Raw genomic sequence first — 20,811 nt, 5'->3', positions numbered from 1 at the left:
AGTGACAATGAACGCCTCTGTTACATATAATTTGTTGATAGTTTACCTAGTATAGGGTGCCTTACATATTTACTTCGTTTTCATACGTTTTACGCAAAACTGTAGTATTTTCTTGTTCCTTCTCTGGTTATATAATATACTGCATTAACTAGATAATGTTGTTCATGCACTGGTACAGAATTTTATTATTATTTTCTTGTAACAGCATGCTATAGGGTACAAAGGGCCCTCTGGCTGTCATGTACCTCTAACCATTTCTCACCTATGTGTAATTCTGGCGTTAGCGCTAACACAGGGCGCTGATTATGTGCAGCAGTATGTTTCCTTTCATTGTAGCTTCTTTAGTTATTTGTTTTATAGTTTTTATATTATTCTGTGCAGTATGAAAGCTGTTTATTATTTAGACCATTATCTATAATATTGGCACTTGAGCATATGTCAATTACTGTCTGTTAACTCTTCCTCTTTTTAACTATCTAACTTGTGTCATATTTTATTTCATCGCTTTTCATTACTGTAATTCCTTTTCCCTTACCATCTGTACTCTTTCTGTCCGCCTCTCCCCCACCATCACCTACCTCTGACTCACCGTTAACCGTCACATCACCTGGATCCCTCATCTCCGCTCTATCCAATCCAAAGCCCACAACCGCTTCCATCTTGTTAAACTCCTCTCTGGCTGAATATGAGGTTTGAAACCCTCTACCATCCTCCACACCTCTAAATCCGTAATCCATCCCATCCCATGTTATGCCAGTGCTGCCTGGACATCTGCCCCCCCCCCAATTCTATAAGTCCAGGGGTGGGGGAATCGAAATGCTATAAAGAAAGAAGAAAGTAATGCCCTTTTCCTTTCTCCCTCATCTCCATGCCTCTGGCAGATCGTCTCAGTTTGCTCATTGTCATCAGTGTGCTACATCATTGTTGTGTTTGGTGCTGTTCTCCCGTGTGTCAAGAGTTGTGTTTTTGATTGTGTGCTGAACTTGTACCTAGTGTTACTGTCAGTGATTGCTTTGTGCTACGCCGTCTGTCGATATTTTTATGCTCAGGTCATACTTTGTGTTTTTTAATTGTCCTAGTGTGTGGTTTTAAGTGTGCACCACACAATGTGACGGTTAAAAGAAACACAAGGTTTTTGGTTTTTTGTGTGCACTTCCTCTACGTTTCTTATCTCCATTTTACAGCAACCCCCTTTTTATCCTCTTCCGTGCTGTTTCCCCTTTTTCTATCTTTGTACGCCGTATTTTCCCCTTTCTGTTATTTTAAATTTGTTCTATAGTATAATTACAGTCCCTTGGCTGAATAGCGGCGCATATGCTGCTGCCAGCGCACCCCAGATGGGGCATTGAAATATAATAAAAGAAAAAAATACTGTAATGCCTTCTGTATCCACCTTTCTTCCTCCACACGACTCATGTATGACCTCATCCCCTTCCCCCACCTCCTCCAACATATCAGCATCATTTACACTGTCTGCAGGCTTGATCCCCCATCATTGGTTTCCTCCTACCTCTCAACCCCCCACCTGCCCCCCATTGTCGCGCTTCTATCGCTGACTCCCTTCCTTCACCCCCACACCTCACATCTCCTTCATCAGGGCAATTTCCAGCACCTTCCCCTCCCGAATGTTAAACTTCACCATGACATCTACCCTTCCTACTAACTGTAGCCTGGACTTGTTCTCATCCTCCCCAGGTCCCCATTTCTTTCCTCTCCCCTTCTTCTCCTAGAGCAGATTTTCCTCCTTCCCCCCTGTTTCTGCACCCCCTCATCGACTGTTTCCCTCCCATGCTCCTCCCTCCCCAGCCCCCTTCGTCGCACCTCCACCTCCACAATCTCTCCCTTTCTCCCCTTCTTCCTCGTTTCCATCCTCCTGGCAGATCCTTTCAATTTGTTCATTGTCATCAGTGTGCTACGTCAGTATTGTGTTGTTTTCCTGTGACATCAAGAGCTGTGATTTTTTGTATGCTGGACTTGTACGTAGTTCAAAAATGGTTCAAATGGCTCTGAGCAGTATGCGACTTAACATCTGAGGTCATCAGTCCCCTAGAACTTAGAACTACTTAAACCGAACTAACCTAAAGACATCACACACATCCATGCCCGAGGCAGGATTCGAACCTGCGACCGTAGCAGTCGCGTGGTTCCGGACTGAAGCGCCGAGAACCGCACGGCCACCGTGGCTGGCCGGACTTGCACGTAGTGTTGCTGTCAGTGATTGTTATGTGCTAAGCCGCCCATTGCTACTTTTATGCTCCAGCCATACTTTGCCTTGTGTTTCTTTTAATCGTCACAGTGTGTGGTTTTTTGTGTACAGTTTTTAGCTTTTTGTCACCATTTTAGTCATCCCCTTTTTTACGTTATCTTCCATTATGTTTCCCCTTTTACATGTCTGTTTCCTCCTTTCTGTTGTTTTTTAAATATCTCCAAGTTCTGTCCTTACTGTCTGTCTCTCGGCTAAAGAGCTGCTACCAGCCCGCCCTGTATGGGAGATTGAAATACAATAAAGAAATAAAAATCACTGTAATGCCTCTTATACATTATAAGCCCATTACAGACTTTACCGATTGTATCCCCCCTTTATTTTACTTTGTTAATCATTGAAGACTTATGTACATCTACAGTAGCGACATCTGGTGAAGTTACAACACAAACATCTAGTGCCTACTGTATGGCGGGTTGTTTTGAACAGAAGTACTGCTGACAAATGACTCTTGCATATACTGTTTTTTATATATATTTGACGATGCTGGTGCTGATTTTGCATTTAACATTTGACGATGCCACTATGGCTGCAGTACATTGGACATTGTTTTTATAAAACAGGTATGCCTTTTCGTACTTAAATCATACAAATGTATATGTCAATAGAACTTTTCAGTATGGTCTGTTTTATTGTTTTAAACGCTAGAAAATCAGCTAGTGTATTTATGTTTTCCCATATTTTGCTGCAGATCTTAAGATGGTCATTACAGATCGAAACCGGCAATCTGTTGACAAAAAGTTTGTGACCATAGACGTAAAGTATAGGAAATTTATATAAGAGTACTCCGATATGTTGTTTTGAGTAAAAAGGTGGGTTGGTGATGCACTTACTTAGATCTGCAGATGATCCAGGGTGATAGAAACATGTAATCGAATTAGAAAAGTGTGCAACTGAGATGGAACAATAAATGAGAATTACCTTAAGTATCTGCTCGAACACAGTTGGTGAATTCTCTCAAGATGATTATCTCGACTACAGTGATCTACATAACTGCCGATGGTGAATACGTGTTCGAAGTTACATCGATATCCGACCATGTCTTCTGGGTGCTTCAGTTTTTCTGTCAGGCAGCGTTTATTTAACACATTTTGTTCTTGGTTTAATAGATCTTAAGATGACACTCTGCGAGAGCAGAAATTAATAATCAATAAAACTGACATTTAATGAAGATGGACTGTTATCCTGTTATAAAAAAAAACAAACAATAATTGCGTAGTGAAGAGAAGTGAGATGTGTAACACTGTGTTTTTTATGACGTAACCATCATGTGTGAGCGCTACGTTTATGGACGTGCACAAAATGCTTCTTGATTTTAAATGTTTTATTTGTGACACACATTTATATTATTTACAACATTTTATTTACAGGACAATTTGGCGTGAAGTTCAACTCAAAATGAACATGTTTCCCTTTATTGTAATGCCGAACTAAACCTTTTATTTCAAATATTACGTCATAACTAATTATGTACATATATTCCATGCATATGGCACTATGTTACAGATCTGAAGATGACAACAAAGTCTGTCGAAATCGGTTGTTTGTAAATAAAGAAATATTTATGCGATCTTGGCGTTAGAAAGCTTTTTGCGAGGTTAACTGGAAAAGACAATGTATTTAATCAGCGACGTAGCATTTATGATTAAGCACTTGTAGAAAGTTTTGCTACCGGCCGGTGTGGCCGTGCGGTTCTAGGCGCTTCAGTCTGGAACCGCGTGACCGCTACGGTCGCACGTTCGAATCCTGCCTCGGGCATGGATGTGTGTGATGTCCTTAGGTTAGTTAGGTTTAAGTAGTTCTAAGTTCTAGGGGACTGATGACCACATATGTTAAGTCCCTTAGTGCTCAGAGCCATTTGAACCAAAGTTTTGCTTTTGAGAAATCGAACATTCTTCAACATCATTGTGGACGAGCGGCTGAAACTCATTCTCGAAACTGTGCTCATTGGAACATACGTGGTTTTTGCGTCCTTTCCCTTCCCTATGGAACAGGAAAGGGAGGTAATGACAGTGGCACGTAAAGTGCCCTCCGCCACACACCGTTGGGTGGCTTGCGGAGTATAAATGTAGATGTAGATGTAGAAATTACGTGACATTTGTAAGACCATATACCCAATGTGTATTTTTTTTGGGTGTATGGTTAAGTCCCGTCGATATCGTCATTATTGGAGACGCAACAATAACTCACATGGGGAAAGTTACGGAAAAGGAATTTGTTTAGCGTTGTTGAAGACTCAATTCTGAAACAATATAAGGAACTATAGGAAACAGTAAATCAGGTTGACCGTAGGAAATTAGAAATATGATATCAGTTTTATTGTAAGCTGATTAGGAAACGTCCAGGAAAACATCAGTCAATCTGGAAAGGATGGTAGTGTGACCTAAGCACACATTAGGATCGGGTCTTAAAGTGTCCACCGTATTTCTCAGACTTCCCGTTACTTGCCACAAATGGAGTTACTGTATTTCATTAATTTTCTGAAACAGTACTCCATAGCTTCAGTACAACATAATATTAGTTCTGTAGTAAACTTCAACAACTCTTACATTGTTAATAGCTGTAGCAATTGAGAATCAGGCAGTAAAAGCCTGATATTCTACTTGTCAGACTCTGTAATGATTCACCGTCAAGGTTCGACTACCCACGAATGAGGTTGTTAGCGTTCCGCAATAAACACGTTAATGCTATGATGATTATACACGTAGAAACGCTGTTCTCTGTGATTAGGGATTACTAATCTTAAGGTAGCATGTTATCCAACAATATTTTTACCGCTTTCAGCAACGCACTTTTATTACAGAGCCGAGGTGCTATAGTTTGTGAAGGGCGAATCTTAAATTAAGAGATTGTCTTTCTCACAACGTGTCTGATCAAATGAAATACACTCGCATGTTATTACATTCAGTTGTGAGTCTATGAATTTTTAGGGAGCAGGCAGTTTGATGATGTTTCGTTGCAATCAGACGATAATGTATAAATTGTTGGAAAGATTTTAAATGTGACTTCTGTATCTAAGAACACAAGGGCTGCACATTTATCTAGTTATGGCTGAAACGTCTGCAGAGTAACAAACAATTATGCAGCACTGTTTACTTTCGAAACAAACATTTGGTACGAATAAAGGCTATGTTACCTTATCTGCAAACCGTAATTAGGAAACACAGAAACAGGAATTTGGAAATCATATTTTTCGGAGATAAAAATTACACGTTTTAATTCTTTCTCCTGCTATTACTGAATGAAAAAAATGTGGAAGATTTTTTGAAAGGGTAATATTTAAATATTCCTTAGTAATATTACAGCACATTCCACAGTTTAAAGACTGCTAGTTTAGAGGTAATCTTAAATTTAAAAACGGTACCCGATAATCGGGCACTTTCCCCTACAACCTACCAAATTTAGTAAAGAGAGTTAGATGAAGAGAGGTCAGATGCACTGTCCCTTCGACATATTCTAGGGCAGTCATTAAGTTTTAATTCAGCCCTCGAAAAGATAAAATTGTATAATTATTCTTTTGTATGTTTGCAACAACGTGTCTGCAGTTCTGATACACATCTCCGTATCATAGTATCATAGCACGTGCCATAGAAACCGAAACTAATGGCGCAGACCATCCATAACATATATTGAGCGTTTTCTGCATTTGAAAGGGAAGAACATTGCAAAAATCCTTGCAGAGTTCGAGAATGCGTACGTCAAGTTGTCAACAATGCACCATCACATGACACGGTGATTAGGTAGCACGTATGGTTCCAGTTTGGTCAAACAAATCTGAATGACGAAGAACGAAGAGGCGGAGCATCTCCCTGTGAACAAACGGGAAGCGCGTAAGAACTGGAGGCGCTGGTGCTCGAAGACTGGCGTATCACAACCGAGGTGATAGTGGAAAGAGGGAAAGTCAATCATGATCAGGTTTCAGCAACTTACAATACATTTTTAACACGAGAAAATTCGCCGGCCGCTGGATTACATGGTGGCTCATACCCATTCAAGAAACTCAACACAGCAGCGAAAATGCTGCACCTGTGTGAGCCAGTCCAAATGGCTTCCGTAGCTGCCTGCTCACCATGAACGAGTGCTGGGTTTATCCGAAAAAAGGAGCAAAGTCCAAGGGATTGTTTTTGATCCACGAGATCCTACTTTCTTTGGGCTGCTATCTTCGCTCCATACAGCTTATTCTGCGCAGGACACAATCACACACTCTGCTTCTTTGGGCTACCAAGTATTATCTTACAGCTCGTATACTCCTACATGGCACCAAGTAACTTGTCCTTCGTTTCTACATCTACATCTACATCCATACTCCGAAAGCCACCTGATGGTGTGTGGTGGGGGGTACCTTGAGTACCTCTATCGGTTCTCCCTTCTATTCCAGTCTCGTATTGTTCGTGGAAAGATTGTCGGTATGCCTCTGTGTGGGCTCTAATCTCTCTGATTTTATCCTCATGGTCTCTTCGCGAGGTATACGTAGGAGGGAGCAAAATACTGCTTGACTCGTCGGTGAAGGTCTGTTCTCGAAACTTCAACAATAGCCCGTACCGAGCTACTGAGCGTCTCTCCTGAAGAGTCTCCCACTGGAGTTTATCTATCACCTCCGTAACGCTTTCGCGATTACTAAATGAACCTGTTACGAAGTGCGCTGCTCTCCGTTGGTTCTTCTCTATCCCTTGTAGCAACTCTATCTGGTACTGATTCCACACCGGTGAGCAGTATTCAAGCAGTGGGTCAACAACTGTACTGTAACCTATTTCCTTTGTTTTCGGACTGCATTTCCTTAGCATTCTTCCAATGAATTTCAGTCTGACATCTGCTTTACCGACGATTAATTTTATATGGTCATTCCATTTTAAATCACTCATAATGCCTACTCCAAGATAATTTATGGAATTAACTGCTTCCAGTTGCTGACCTGCTATATTGTTGCTAAATGATAAAAGATCTTTCTTTCTATGTATTCTCAGCACATTACACTTGTCTACATTGAGATTCAATTGCGATTCCCTGCACCATGCGTCAATTCGTTGCAGATCCTCCGGCATTTCAGTACAATTTTCCATTGTTACAAACTCTCGATGTACTACAGCATCATCCACAAAAAGCCTCAGTGAACTTCCGATGTTATCCACAAGGTCATTTATATATATTGTGAATAGCAACGGTCCTGCGACACTCCCCTGCGGCACACCTGGTATCACTCTTACTTCGGAAGACTCCTCTCCATTGAGAATGACATGCTGCGTTCTGTTATCTAGGAGCTCTTCAATCCAATCACACAATTGGTCTGATAGTCCATATGCTCTTACTTTGTTCATTAAACGACTGTGGGGAACTGTATCAAACGCCTTGCGGAAGTCAAGAAACACGGCATCTACCTGGGAACCCATTTCTATGGCCCTCTGCGTCTCGTGGACGAATAGCGCGATCTGGGTTTCACACGATCATCTTTTCCGAAACCCATGCTGATTCCTACAGAGTAGATTTCTAGTCTCCAGAAAAGTCATTATTCTCGAACATAATATGTGTTCCAAAATTCTACAACCGATCGACGTTAGAGATATAGGTCTATAGATCTGCAAATCTGCTCGACGTCCCTTCTTGAAAACGGGAATGACCTGTGCCCTTTTCCAATCGTTTGGAATGCTACGCTCTTCTAGAGACCTACGGTACACCGCAGCAAGAAGGGGTGTAAGTTCCTTCGCGTACTCTGTGTAAAATCGAACTGGTATCCTATCAGGTCCAGCGGCCTTTCCTCTTTTGAGGGATTTTAATTTTTTTTCTATCCCTCTGTCATCTATTTCTATTTCTACCATTTTGTCATCTGTGCGACAATCTATAGATGGAACTACAGTGCAGTCTACCTCTGTGAAACAGCTTTGGAAAAAGACATTTAGTATTTCGGCCTTTAGTCTGTAGCCCTCTGTTTCAGTACCATTTTGGTCACAGAGTGTCTGGACATTTTGTTTTGATCCACCTACCGCTTTGACATAAGACCAAAATTTCTTAGGATCTTCTGCCAAGTCAGTAGATAGAACTTTACTTTCCAATTCGTTTAACGCCTCTTGCATAGCCCTCCTCACATTACATTTCGCTTCGTGTAATTTTTGTTTCTGCAAGGCTTTGGCTATCTTTATGTTTGCTGTGAAGTTCCCTTTGCTTCCGCAGCAGTTTTCTAACTTGGTTGTTGTACCACGGTGGCTCTTTTCCATCTCTTACGATCTTGCTTGGCACATACTTATCTAATGCATATCGTACGATGGTTTTGAACTTTGTTCACTGATCCTCAACACTATCTGTATAGAGATAAAACTTTTGTGTTGGGCCGTCAAGTACTCTGAAATCTGCTTTTTGTCACTTTTGCTAAATAGAAAAATCTTCCTACCTTTTTTAATATTTCTATTTACGGCTGAAATCACCGATGCTGTAACCGCTTTATGATCGCTGATTCCCTGTTCTGCGTTAACCGTTTCAAATAGTTCGGGTCTGTTTGTCTCCAGAAAGTCTAATATGTTATCGCCACGAGTCGGTTCGCTGTTTAACTGCTCAAGGTAGTTTTCAGATAATGCACTTAAAAAAATTTCACTGTATTCTCTGTCCCTGATACCCGTTATAAACGTTTGAGTCTCCCGGTCTATATCTGGTAAATTAAAATCTCCACCCAAAACTATAAGATGGTCGGGAAATCTACTCGAAATATTTTCCAAATTTTCCTTCAGGTGTTCTGCCACAACAGCTGCTGGGCCAGGGGACCTATAGAAACATCCAATTACCATGTTTGAGCCTGCTTTAACCGTGACCTTCACCCAAATTATTTCACATTTCGGATCTCCGTCAATTTCCTTCGATACTATTGCACTTTTTATCGGTATAAACACTCTTCCTCCTTCACTGCCCAGCCTGTCTCTGCGGTATACATTCCAATCTGAGTTTAGAATATCATTAAATCTTGTTTCAACCAACTTTCCGTCCCTAGTACTATGTGGGCATTGTGACCGTTTATTAATGAGAGCAGTTCTGGGACCTTTCTATAGACGCTCCTGCAGTTTACTATTACCGCATTAATATTGTCATTCTCTGTTTCGTTTTACCTACTGCTACCTTGTCACGTCTCAGGAGGCGTCTTGTCGGGCCTAGGGAGGGAATTCTCTAACCTAAAAAACCAACATGTGCACTCCACACGTCCTCCACTACCGTTGCAGCCGCTTCCTGCCTGATCTATTCAGAGGGACCCTACGTTTCTCCACCCGATAGCGGAGGTCGATAGCGGAGATCTCCGCATAATCGTCTGAGCCTCTGGTTTAAGCCTTCCACTCGGCTCCAAACCAGAGGACCGCGATCGGTTCTGGGAACGACACTACAAATAGTTAGCTCAGATTACAGCCCGCGAGCGAGGCTTTCCGCCTTCACCAACTCCGCCAACCGCCTATATGAACTGAGGATGACCACTGAACCCAGACGGCAGGAGTCATTGGGCCGACTTGAGCAACAATTTGCAGTCGGGTGCACCCAGTGCTCTCTATCGCCGCCGGCAGGGCCTCCTCCACATCTCGGATGAGACCCCCCGGCAAGCAGACAGAGTGAACACTGGCCTTCTTCCCCGACCTTTCCGCTATTTCCCTAAGGGGCTCCATCACTCGCCTAACATTAGAGCTCGCAATCACTAATAAACTCCTCTCCCCATGTGCCTGCTCGGATCTTGCCACATGTCCACTCACAGGCAGAGTGGGCGATACCACATGGCCAGCCTCCACATTGACCCTCCGCCTCATGCGACGCGAACGCCGTTGAACCCGCCACTCCCCTTGGGGAGAGGGTGGCCCAAACGCGCCCGGTCAGATGAAGAAACCATTACGCGGCAGGCATTTCCAGAGTGACGAAGAGTTGATCATTTAGGAGAAATATTACCTAAACAGGAAAGATGCAAACTTCTACAACGATCGTTGGGAATCACCAAGTTTCTTGCCGGCAGCTTGACTTTTGCAGGGGACTGTTAACCATTCGTAGATCTTTACAGATGAAACAGTTGCTAAAAATGTTGCAGGGAGCAGACTGTGGCCTTCCTGAAAAGTCCATTTGTCTGACGTGATATAGCGAAACCAGAGGAAACGTGCTTCTTGTTAAGAAGAACATGGTGGACAGTACACAGATGTCAGGAAGTAGCTGCCGTCAATGGATGTGGTGATTCCAACTACGAGGGCCGTTCAGTAAGTACTGAAACAAATTTTTTTCTCGACTGTTTCGGTTGAAAAAATGCAGAATTTGCTGTGAGATATCGCGGATATCCCACTTCAGATGCTATAGTCTCATGAGGATCCGACACGTGGCGCTATACGTAGCAGAGAGCTGTCATTGACTTTCTTTTGGTGGGAAACCTAAGCGTCGCAGATATTCAGATTCACCTGCAGAATGTCTACGGAGACATTGCAGTGAAAGTCGTTGGGTGAGGCGTCTGTCATCATCCCAACGAGGTCCCGCAAACCTGTACTGTGCAGGTCGGCCGCACACAGCTGTGAGTCCAGCAATGTTGGAACGTGCGGACACTCTCATTCGAGGTAGTCGATACCTCGTTGTTCAACAGGACGTCTCTGTTGGTAGTGCTGACACACTCGTCCACCAGTTGAGGTACTCAAAAGTGTGTGCCCACTGGTTCCTCGCCTCCTATCAGAAGACAGTAAAGAGTAACGAAGGACCATCTGTGCAGAGCTTTTTAAGAGTTGCGAGGCTGATATTAACAGTTTTTGTCAAACATCGTCACAAGCGATGAACCATGGGTACATCACCTCGAACCTCCCTACAGCTTGGATCTGGTACCTTCCGACTACCATCTGTTTAGCTCAGTGAAGGACGCACTCTGCGAGAAGCACTACGTGAATAATGGGAACGTTAGCGATGCAGCAAGACACTGGCTGCGATGTCGGGAAGTAGAGTGGTACCACGCGGTCATGCAGGCTCTCCCAGAAGGTGGCGTAAGGCCGTCGCATTGAATGGAGATTATGTTGAAAAATAGGGTTTTGTAGCCAAAAGAAAGGGGAAATAATTGGGTGTACTGGAATCCTGAATAAAACTAACCTACAGTCACAAACATGCCTCTCTTACATTCTCTTTGACCTTGTATAAGGGACAGTCAAATAAAAACATGTCACATGGAAAAAGTAAACTTTTTATTATTTCAAACGTAGTCGCCGTACTGTTAATATATTTGTCCCACTGGGGGACAAGACGGTCAGCCTTCAGGGAAAAATGTTTCTGGCTGCCAACGGAACCCTCATTGTTCTGAGGCGTGCACCTCTTCGTCCGAAACAAATCGAGGGCCACGAATATGCTTCTTTGACACCAAAAATATGGAAATCGCATGGGGAGAGAATAGGACTACTTGAAAGATGTGTAAGGGCTTCCCAGTGAAACTTATACAGCGTATTTGAAACCACCTGCCATTAGAATGCCCGGTCACATTGTAATGAACCTAGTCTCCTCACCCACATGTCAACCAAAATGTTCGATGCCGTCAAATTTTGGCAAGACTTGGATTAATTTTCTTAGTTAAACTATTTTATTCTCATCTGTAGCTATTTCTGAACAAATCTAAAGGCAAAAAAAAAAAAAAACACTTTTCTGTCAATATATTTTTTTTATTTATATCAACATATTTTAAAATGTCGATGTTATTCGATGAAAATTTGTAATTAGAAATGTCATCCTATATGATCTAAAAGTAAATTTTCCATAAACATAATATTGTTATGCTTCAGTTTTCATGTAAACAAATTTTCTATCTTCATTTATAAGTTTTCTGATTTTACTGTCGATAATATAAATCGATTTTATAAAATAGCAGGAAGCTTACATTTTTCATATTTTCGAAATTTGCCACCTTTGTTATTCATGATTACGGCTATGAATTTTCTCTTAAATAATTATTGCAGAAAACAGTACACAAATTTAATTTGAATAACAATTTCAATTAAGATAGTCATGTTGATATTAATTTGTAATATTTGCTGTTCTAAAAGGTACCAGAAGCTGTATTCCTAACATATAATGTATTTTTGGCTTTGTATTTTTTGCTTTAGATAGCTTCAGAGCTGTATTAGAATTGGGACACATAGCGTCAGAGTGGGATCAGCGCTTGTAGAGTTTCGTACTTGTTACTCTCACACCAGTTACGTTCTTTCTATGATTTATTTTTCCGCCAATGAAAATGAACTTGACTAATAAACGTAATGTTTTTGTTAGTATTGTATTTGTGAAGATGCTTCCTCCTTTGGCGGTGACCTCTATGTCTCTGTTTCCTGCTATGTACCTGGCCTCTCCTCCCTCTGGTATATATGTTTCTAATACTGGAAAGCACTGGAAACTTAGAGTTCAGTAACGACTGAGTCGTAACCAGTTATGATAAATAAAGTAGAATGTCATTATTAACTGCGTAATTGCCGTCCGGTGTGGCCGTGCGGTTCTAGGCGCTTCAGTCTGGAACCGTGTGACCGCTACGGTTGCAGGTTCGAATCCTGCCACGGGCATGGATGTGTGTGATGTCCTTAGGTTGGTTAGGTTTAATTAGTTCTAAGTTCTAGTGGACTGATGACCTCAGATATTAAGTCCCATAGTGCTCAGAGCCATTTGAACTGCGTAATTGAAATTATTACTCTTTCTCCGCGCGCAGTGATAGATGTGCTTTGCAAAATATTAGAGTTGCGTTTAAATGTGAAGGTTGTATTGAAGTACGTGTCTAGTGATGACAGCTGTGATGGGTGCAGGTTTAATGTAATGTCGCATTTATGGTTTTGCTGGAGGTGAGAGAGAGAGAAGGAAAAGGGTAAAATTCCGTATCGATACATTCCATATCGTTAATGGTACTAAACGGACCGTCAGGCTTAACGGCATCGTCAACGACGCATCACCATCAGCAGCAACACATGACGCAATCGCTGACACATTGAAGAGAAGTTTCGGAGTTAAACCAAGGTATTGTACCACAATCTGATGATCAGAATCTTGAAGCCAATAATTTTCTTGTATTTTATCAGTCACCTGTTTCCACCATTAGGAATCGAACCGGCTGCCTCTTGGTGAAACGCTAGAACATTACGGATCTTGAGTTTAGCAGCACGACTTTGTGACATCCAAATTTTCCTGTGCAATTATACATCCTTAAATACACGCAACTGGGTAGCACTACCGCACGTGCTCATAACCGCACTTATAGTACAATTTAACATTAGAAACTCCAAAACACTTGACGAAAGGGCGAAACAGGTGGCCACCACGAAGTCTAAGAACAACACGGCTGATTTACCAAGGACAGGTTTTGTAATGAGGTACTGCGAACAGTATAAGTCCTTGACTGAATTAACAGTTACCGGTCACTCTGCTCGTGTGCGTAATACTTGTAATTTTGGTCCTTGAGAAGCAGCGCCCCTTGTCGTTTCGCGTCGTGCGTGCTATTAGTAACTTCCTTCGCAAAGGAACACTTTCTAAGCGTTTCGGCCCCCTGTAATTTTCATCTGCCGTCAACTTCAGTATGAAATTGCAGTGCTGCGACAGGAACCGCAGATTAATAAAGTGTTATTCTCTGTATTATCACACGCTGGTGGCCAAGATATTTTCAACAGGTTACAGCGTGTAATGTTCGTAGTATTCGAAAGGCTTTGGTTGAAGTGGATAAGAAATACTAAGTCGCAATATGAAATTGGGCCGGAGCTATAAAACTAGAATTGAATAAAACTTGTTCAAATGTGTGTGAAATCTTATGGGACTTAACTGCTAAGGTCATCAGTTCCTGAGCTTACACCAGCCGGAGTGGCCGAGCGGTTCTAGGCACTACAGTCTGGAACCGCGCGACCGCTACGGCCGCAGGTTCGAATCCTGCCTCGCGCGTGGATGTGTGTGATGTCCTTAGGTTAGTTACGTTTAAGTAGTTCTAAGTTCTAGGGGACTGATGACCTCAGAAGTTAAGTCCCACAGTGCTCAGAGTTTAAGCTTACACACAAATTAACATAAATTATCCTAAGGACAAACACACACAACCATGCCTGAGGGAGGACTCGAACCTCCGCTGGGATCAGCCGCACAGTCCATGACTGCAGCGCCTTAGACCGCACGGCTAGAAAAAAAAAAAAAAAGTTCAAATGGCTCTGAGCACTATGCAACTTAACTTCTGAGGTCATCAGTCGCCTAGAACTACTTAAACCTAACTAACCTAAGGACATCACACACATCCATGCCCGAGGCAGGATTCGAACCTGCGACCGTAGCGGTCGCTCGGTTCCAGACTGTGCTCGGCTAATCCCGCGCGGCAGAAATGAAGAAGGTGAATGAAAGAATTAGATTTATTGTAAGGGTAATGGGAAGCAGTTATTAATCTGTGAGGGAAACCGCGGAAGAGACAATAGGGTGACCAGTTGTAAGCGTATTGCGCTGGCGTTTGGAGCCCTCACCAACCAGGTATCACAGCAGACACGGAAACAAGTCAGACTCGCTCCTAACAGAGTAAAAAGTCGATGTAGTCCACATGGCAGTGTAACAGAGAAGAAGAGACGAAGAGAGCGTAACAATCCTATTACCATATACACTGAAGACTCAAATGGCTCTGAGCACTATGGGACTTAACTTCTGAGTTCATCAGTCCCCTAGAACTTAGAACTACTTAAACGTAGCTATCCTAAGGACATCACACACATCCATGCCCGAGGCAGGATTCGAACCTGCGACCTTAGCGGTCGCACGGTTCCAGACTGTAGCGCCTAGAACCGCTCGGCCACTCCGGCCGCCGACACAGTATCTCAGAGGTACCGATGAAGTGGAATTTTCCCTTACGACCATTTCACGAGTATACCACGAATATCAGGAATCAGGTAAAATACCAAATCTACGACATCCCTGCGGCCGGAAAAAGAACCTGAACGGACGATGACTGAAGAGAATCGTTCAACGCGACAGAAGTGCAACCCTCCCGCAGATTGCTGCAGATTTCGATGCTGGGCCATCAACAAGTGTCAGCGTGTGAACCATTCAACGAAACATCATCGATAAGGTCTTTTGGAGTCGAAGGCCCACTCGTGTACCCTTGATGACTGTACGACACAAAGCCTTACGCCTTGCCCTGTCCTGTCAACACCGACATTGGACTGTTGATCACTGGAAACGTGTTGCGTGGTCGGACGAGTCTCGTTTCAAATTGTATCGAGCGGATGGACCTGTATGAGTATGGAGAGAACCTCAAGAAGCCATAGACCCTGCATGTGATCAGGGAACTGTTCAAGCCGGTGGAGGCTCTGTGATGGTGTAGGGCGTGTGCAGTTGGATTGATATGGGACCCCTAATACGTCTAGATACGACTCTGACACGATAAGCATCGTGTCTAATCACCTGCATCCATTCATATCCATTATGCATTCCGACGTGCTTGGCCAATTCCAGCAGGACAGTGCCACACCCCACAGGCCCAGACTGATATAAATGGATCCAGGAACACTCTTCTGAGTTTAAACGCTGGCCTCCAAACCCGCCAGACATGAAAATTATTGAGCATATCTAGGAATCCTTGCAACGTGCTGTTCAGAAGAGATCTCCACCGCCTCGTACTCTTACGATTTATGGACAGCCCTACAGGGTCCAAGCCACCTCGTGTTGCGGCACTTCTGCGAGCTCGCGTAGGTCCCACACGACATTAGGTAGGTGTAACAGCTTCTTTGGCTCTTGAATAAATTTCGCATCGGGATCATGAGGAGAAGATGCGGGAGATTACATAACTTACGTCTTTACAAAGACAGTCATTTTTCCATCTTGCAGTGCACTATTAGAACAGAACAGAAAATGGCGGGGAGTATTGTATTGTTAGAAGATAAGCAGTAACACCAGGGGAGATCAGTAAGTTCGAACGTGAACTGATCAGTGGCTTCATCCTACCTTTACACACTACTGTTCCAAGACATTCTTTGGCCACTTCTAGTACTGTGTCCCTGTACCTTGTCCATTCCATTTCCAATGACTGCAATTGACTACATTCAACTAACTGGTACCTTTCTGAGATCATTGTTATGTACTTGTGTCTGATTTCCTTATCCTGAGCCGGCCGCGGTGGTCTAGCGGTTCTAGGCGCGCAGTCCGGAACCGCGCGACTGCTACGGTCGCAGGTTCGAATCCTGCCTCGGGCATGGATGTGTGTGATGTCCTTAGGTTAGTTAGGTTTAAGTAGTTCTAAGTTCTAGGGGACTGATGACCACAGATGTTAAGTCCCATAGTGCTCAGAGCCATTTGAACCATTTGAACCATACATGGCTACACGCCATACAAATACTTTCAGAAACGACTTCCTCACACTTAAATCTATATCGACGTTAACAAATTTCTCTTCTTCAGAAACGCTTTCCTTGCCATTGCCAGTCTACATTTTATATCCTCTCTACTTCGACCATCATCAGTTATTTTGCTCCCCAAATAGCAAAACTCCTTTACTACTTTAAGTGTCTCATTTCCTAATCTAATTCCCTCAGTATCACCCGACTTAATTCGACTACATTCCATTATCCTTGTTTTGCTTTTGTTGATGTTCATCTTATATCCTCCTTTCAAGACACTGTTCATTCCGTTCAACAACTCTTCCAAGTCCTTTGCTGTCTCTGACAGAATTACAATGTCATCGGCGAACCTCAAAGTTTTTATTTCTTCTCCATGGACTTTAATACCTACTCCAAATTTCTCTGTTGTTTCCTTTACTTCTTGCTCAATATAAAGATTAAATAACATCTGGGACAGCCTACAACCCTGTCTCACTCCCTTCCCAACCGCTGCTTCCCTTTCATGCCCCTCAACTCTTATAACTGCCATTTGGTTTCTGTACAAATTGTAAATAGCTTCTCACTCCCTGTATTTGACCCCTGCCACTTTCAGAATTTGAAAGAGAGTATTCCAGTCAACATTGTCAAAAGCTTTCTCTAAGTCTACAAATGCCAGAAATGTAGGTTTGCCTTTCCTTAATCTAGCTTCTAAGATAAGTCGTAGGGTCAGTACTGCCTCACGTGTTCCAACATTTCTGCGGAATCCAAACTGATCTTCGCCGAGGTCGTCTTCTACCAGTTTTTCCATTCGTCTGTAAAGAATTCGCGTTAGCATTTTGCAACTGTGACTTATTAAACTGATAGTTCGATAATTTTCACATCTGTTAACACCTGCTTTCTTTGGGATTGGAATTATTATATTCTTCTTGAAGTCTGAGGGTATTTCGCCGGTCTCATACATCTTGCTCACCAGATGGTCTAGTTTTGTCAGGACTGGCTCTCCCAAGGCCGTCTGTAGTTCTAATGGAATGTTGTCTATTCCCGGGGCCTTGTTTCGACTCAGGTCTTTCAGTGCTCTGTCGAACTCTTCACGCAGTATCGTATCTCCTATTTCATCTTCATCTACATCCTCTTCCATTTCCATAATATTGTCCTCAAGTACATCGCCCTTGTATAGACCCTCTAATACTCCTTCCACCTTTCTGCTTTCCCTTCTTTGCTTAGAACTGGGTTTCCATCTGAGCTCTTGATATTCATACAAGTGGCTCTCTTTTCTCCAAAAGTCTCTTTAATTTTCCTGTAGGCAGTATCTATCTTACCCCTAGTGAGATAAGCCTCTACATCCTTACATTTGTCCTCTAGCCATCCCTGCTTATCCATTTTACACCTCCTGTCGATCTCATTTTTGAGACGTTTGTATTCCTTTTTGCCTGTTTCATTTACCGCATGTTTATATTTTCTCCTTCCATCAATTAAATTCAATATTTCTTCCGTTACCCAAGGATTTCTACTAGCCCTCGTCTTTTTACCTACTTGATCCTCCATTGCCTTCACTACTTCATCCCTCAGAGCTACCCATTCTTTTTCTACTGTATTTCTTTCCCCCATTCCTGTCAATTGTTCCCTTATGCTCTCCCTGAAACTCTGTACAACCTCTGGTTTAGTCAGTTTATCCAGGTCCCATCTCCTTAAATTCCGACCTTTTTGCAGTTTCTTCAGTTTTAATCTACAGTTCATAACCAATAGATTGTGGTCAGAGTCCACATCTGCCCCTGGAAATGTCCTACAATTTAAAACCTGGTTCCTAAATCTCTGTGTTACCATTATATAATCTTTCTGATACCTTCTAGTATCTCCAGGATTCTTCCATGTATACAACCTTCTTTTAAGGTTCTTGAACCAAGTGTTATCTATGATTAAGTTATGCTCTGTGCAAAATTCTACCAGGCGGCTTCCTCTTTCATTTCTCTCCCCCAATCCATATTCACCCACTATGTTTCCTTCTCTCCCTTTTCCTACTCTCGAATTCCAGTCACCCATGACTATTAAATTTTCATCTCCCTTCACTACCTGAATAATTTCTTTTATCTCATCGTACATTTCATCAATTTCTTCATCATCTGCAGAGCTAGTTGGCATATAAACTTGTACTCCTGTAGTGGGCATGGGCTTCGTGTCTATCTTGGCCACAATAATGCGTTCACTATGCTGTTGGTAGTAATTTACCCGCACTCCTATTTTTTTTATTAATTATTAAACCTTCTCCTGCATTACGCCTATTTGATTTTCTATTTATAACCCTGTATTCACCTGACCAAAAGTCTTGTTCCTCCTGTCACCGAACTTCACTAATTCCCACTATATCTAACTTCAACCTGTGCATTTCCCTTTTTAAATTTTCTAACCTACCTGCCCAATTAAGGGATCTGACGTTCCACGCTCCGATCCGTAGAATGCCAGTTTTCTTTCTCCTGATAACGACGTCCTTTTGAGTAGTCCCCGCCCGGAGATCCGAATGGGAGTCTATTTTACCTCCGGAATATTTTACCCAAGAGGACGCCATCATCATTTAACCATACAGTAGAGCTGCATGCCCTCGGGAAAAATTACTGCTGTAGTTTCCCCTTGCTTTCAGCCGTTCGCAGTACCAGCACAGTTGCAAGGCCAGATCAGTCAATCTTCCAGACTGTTGCCCTGCAGCTACTGAAAAGGCTGCTGCCCCTCTTCAGGAACCACACGTTTGTGTGGGCTCTCAACAGATAGCCCTCCCTTGTGGTTGCACCTACGGTACGGCCATCTGTATCGCTGAGGCACGCAAGCCTCCCCACCAACGGCCAGGTCCATGGTTCATGGGGGTAGCACTTTTTAGTGCTGGAAGAGATTACGTCACGAGAGAGCATCCACTGTAGAGGACAGATAACTGTGTCGTTCCTATGAACTGATCATGCCGTGGCTGACAGTCATTTCAGCACTCGGCACTGGTTTCTAGACATCCCGGCGAGAACGCTGCAAAACATGTTTTCGTCCATTTTCTTTGCATATCAGCAGGAATTCGAAGAGAAATGGCGTGATTTTGGTGCGATTACTGGCTCGCATTCGAAGCAAACTGGCGTAATTGTAGTGCGATATTTATAACGTACTGCAGCATATTAGCACATGCATGTTATAATGTGGTCTCCTTATTGCAAAAAATGGTTCAAATGACTCTGAGCACTATGGGACTCAACTGCTGAGGTCATGAGTCCCCTATAACTTAGAACTACTTAAACCTAACTAACCTAAGGACATCACACACCCTCATGCCCGAGGCAGAATTCGATCCTGCGACCGTAGCGATCGTGCGGTTCGAGACTGTAGCGCCTTGAACCGCTCGGCCACTCCGGCCGGCCCTGCTTATTGCACTGGAAACTTTAAATGCTGTAGGTTATGAATATATTTTGCAGAATTGTGTGCTGTGCAGTGAAGGAACATTTCGGAGATTATGAGTGCATCAGCATGACAATGTACCCTGCCATAGAGCGGCATTTGTGAGGTAATGGACAATAGCTGAGCCGTGGCGCCATTGAATTAGTAGACTGTTCTGTCTGGCGCTCAGGTGTAGTATCGACTATCCCTCTTGCGGGCCCACTGCCAATATCTATGAGAAAGAGTTGGTATCTGCGTGCTGTGTCATTAGAAGGTCTTTGCTTGCCGATATATATATGGGGTTCGCTGGCCCGAGAGGGAGGCACGAAGTCTGGGGATTGACGGTAGCGTCGCGACAAGAGGTAGTCACGAGGTACGAGCAGCCGAAGCCACGAGCTGCGTAAGGAGGGCCTGCGCGTAGCGAAGATACCGCAGTACTTCATCGGGGTCAGCGTCGACTACAAGCAGCAGGCCGACATCCCGTCGGTTGCTTGGCGACATTCGTGTTGGACGACCGCTCGTGGCCTGACTGCCCTCCTCTACCTGGCTTTTATCCGCACCAGTCAGGAACCGCTACGACGCACCGTGGATCCTTAGAACTGCTTGCTGATAAAGGAGAGTAACATTCTGTAATCCTCGTGGTCATTTGTGTCATTGTCTACCTGCCCTCCTAATTATTTTGGTTTTTTTTTACCAGGCCCTCAGAGTTTTTACTCGGTCGGTCTTTGATCGTAAATATAGGCCGTACTATTGTACGAAGACACTAGTTGTCGTTTGAAAATTTGTCCCGCTATTATATTGCCTTTTCTTTCTGGTTTGTATCCGACCATTAATATTCTAATAAATCAGCTCCTGGTCGTAAATACA

This window comes from Schistocerca serialis, chromosome 6 (assembly GCF_023864345.2).
Source record: "Schistocerca serialis cubense isolate TAMUIC-IGC-003099 chromosome 6, iqSchSeri2.2, whole genome shotgun sequence".
NCBI lineage: Eukaryota > Metazoa > Arthropoda > Insecta > Orthoptera > Acrididae > Schistocerca > Schistocerca serialis.
The sequence above is the reverse complement of the archived record's forward strand: the minus strand, read 5'-3'. Positions refer to the sequence as shown.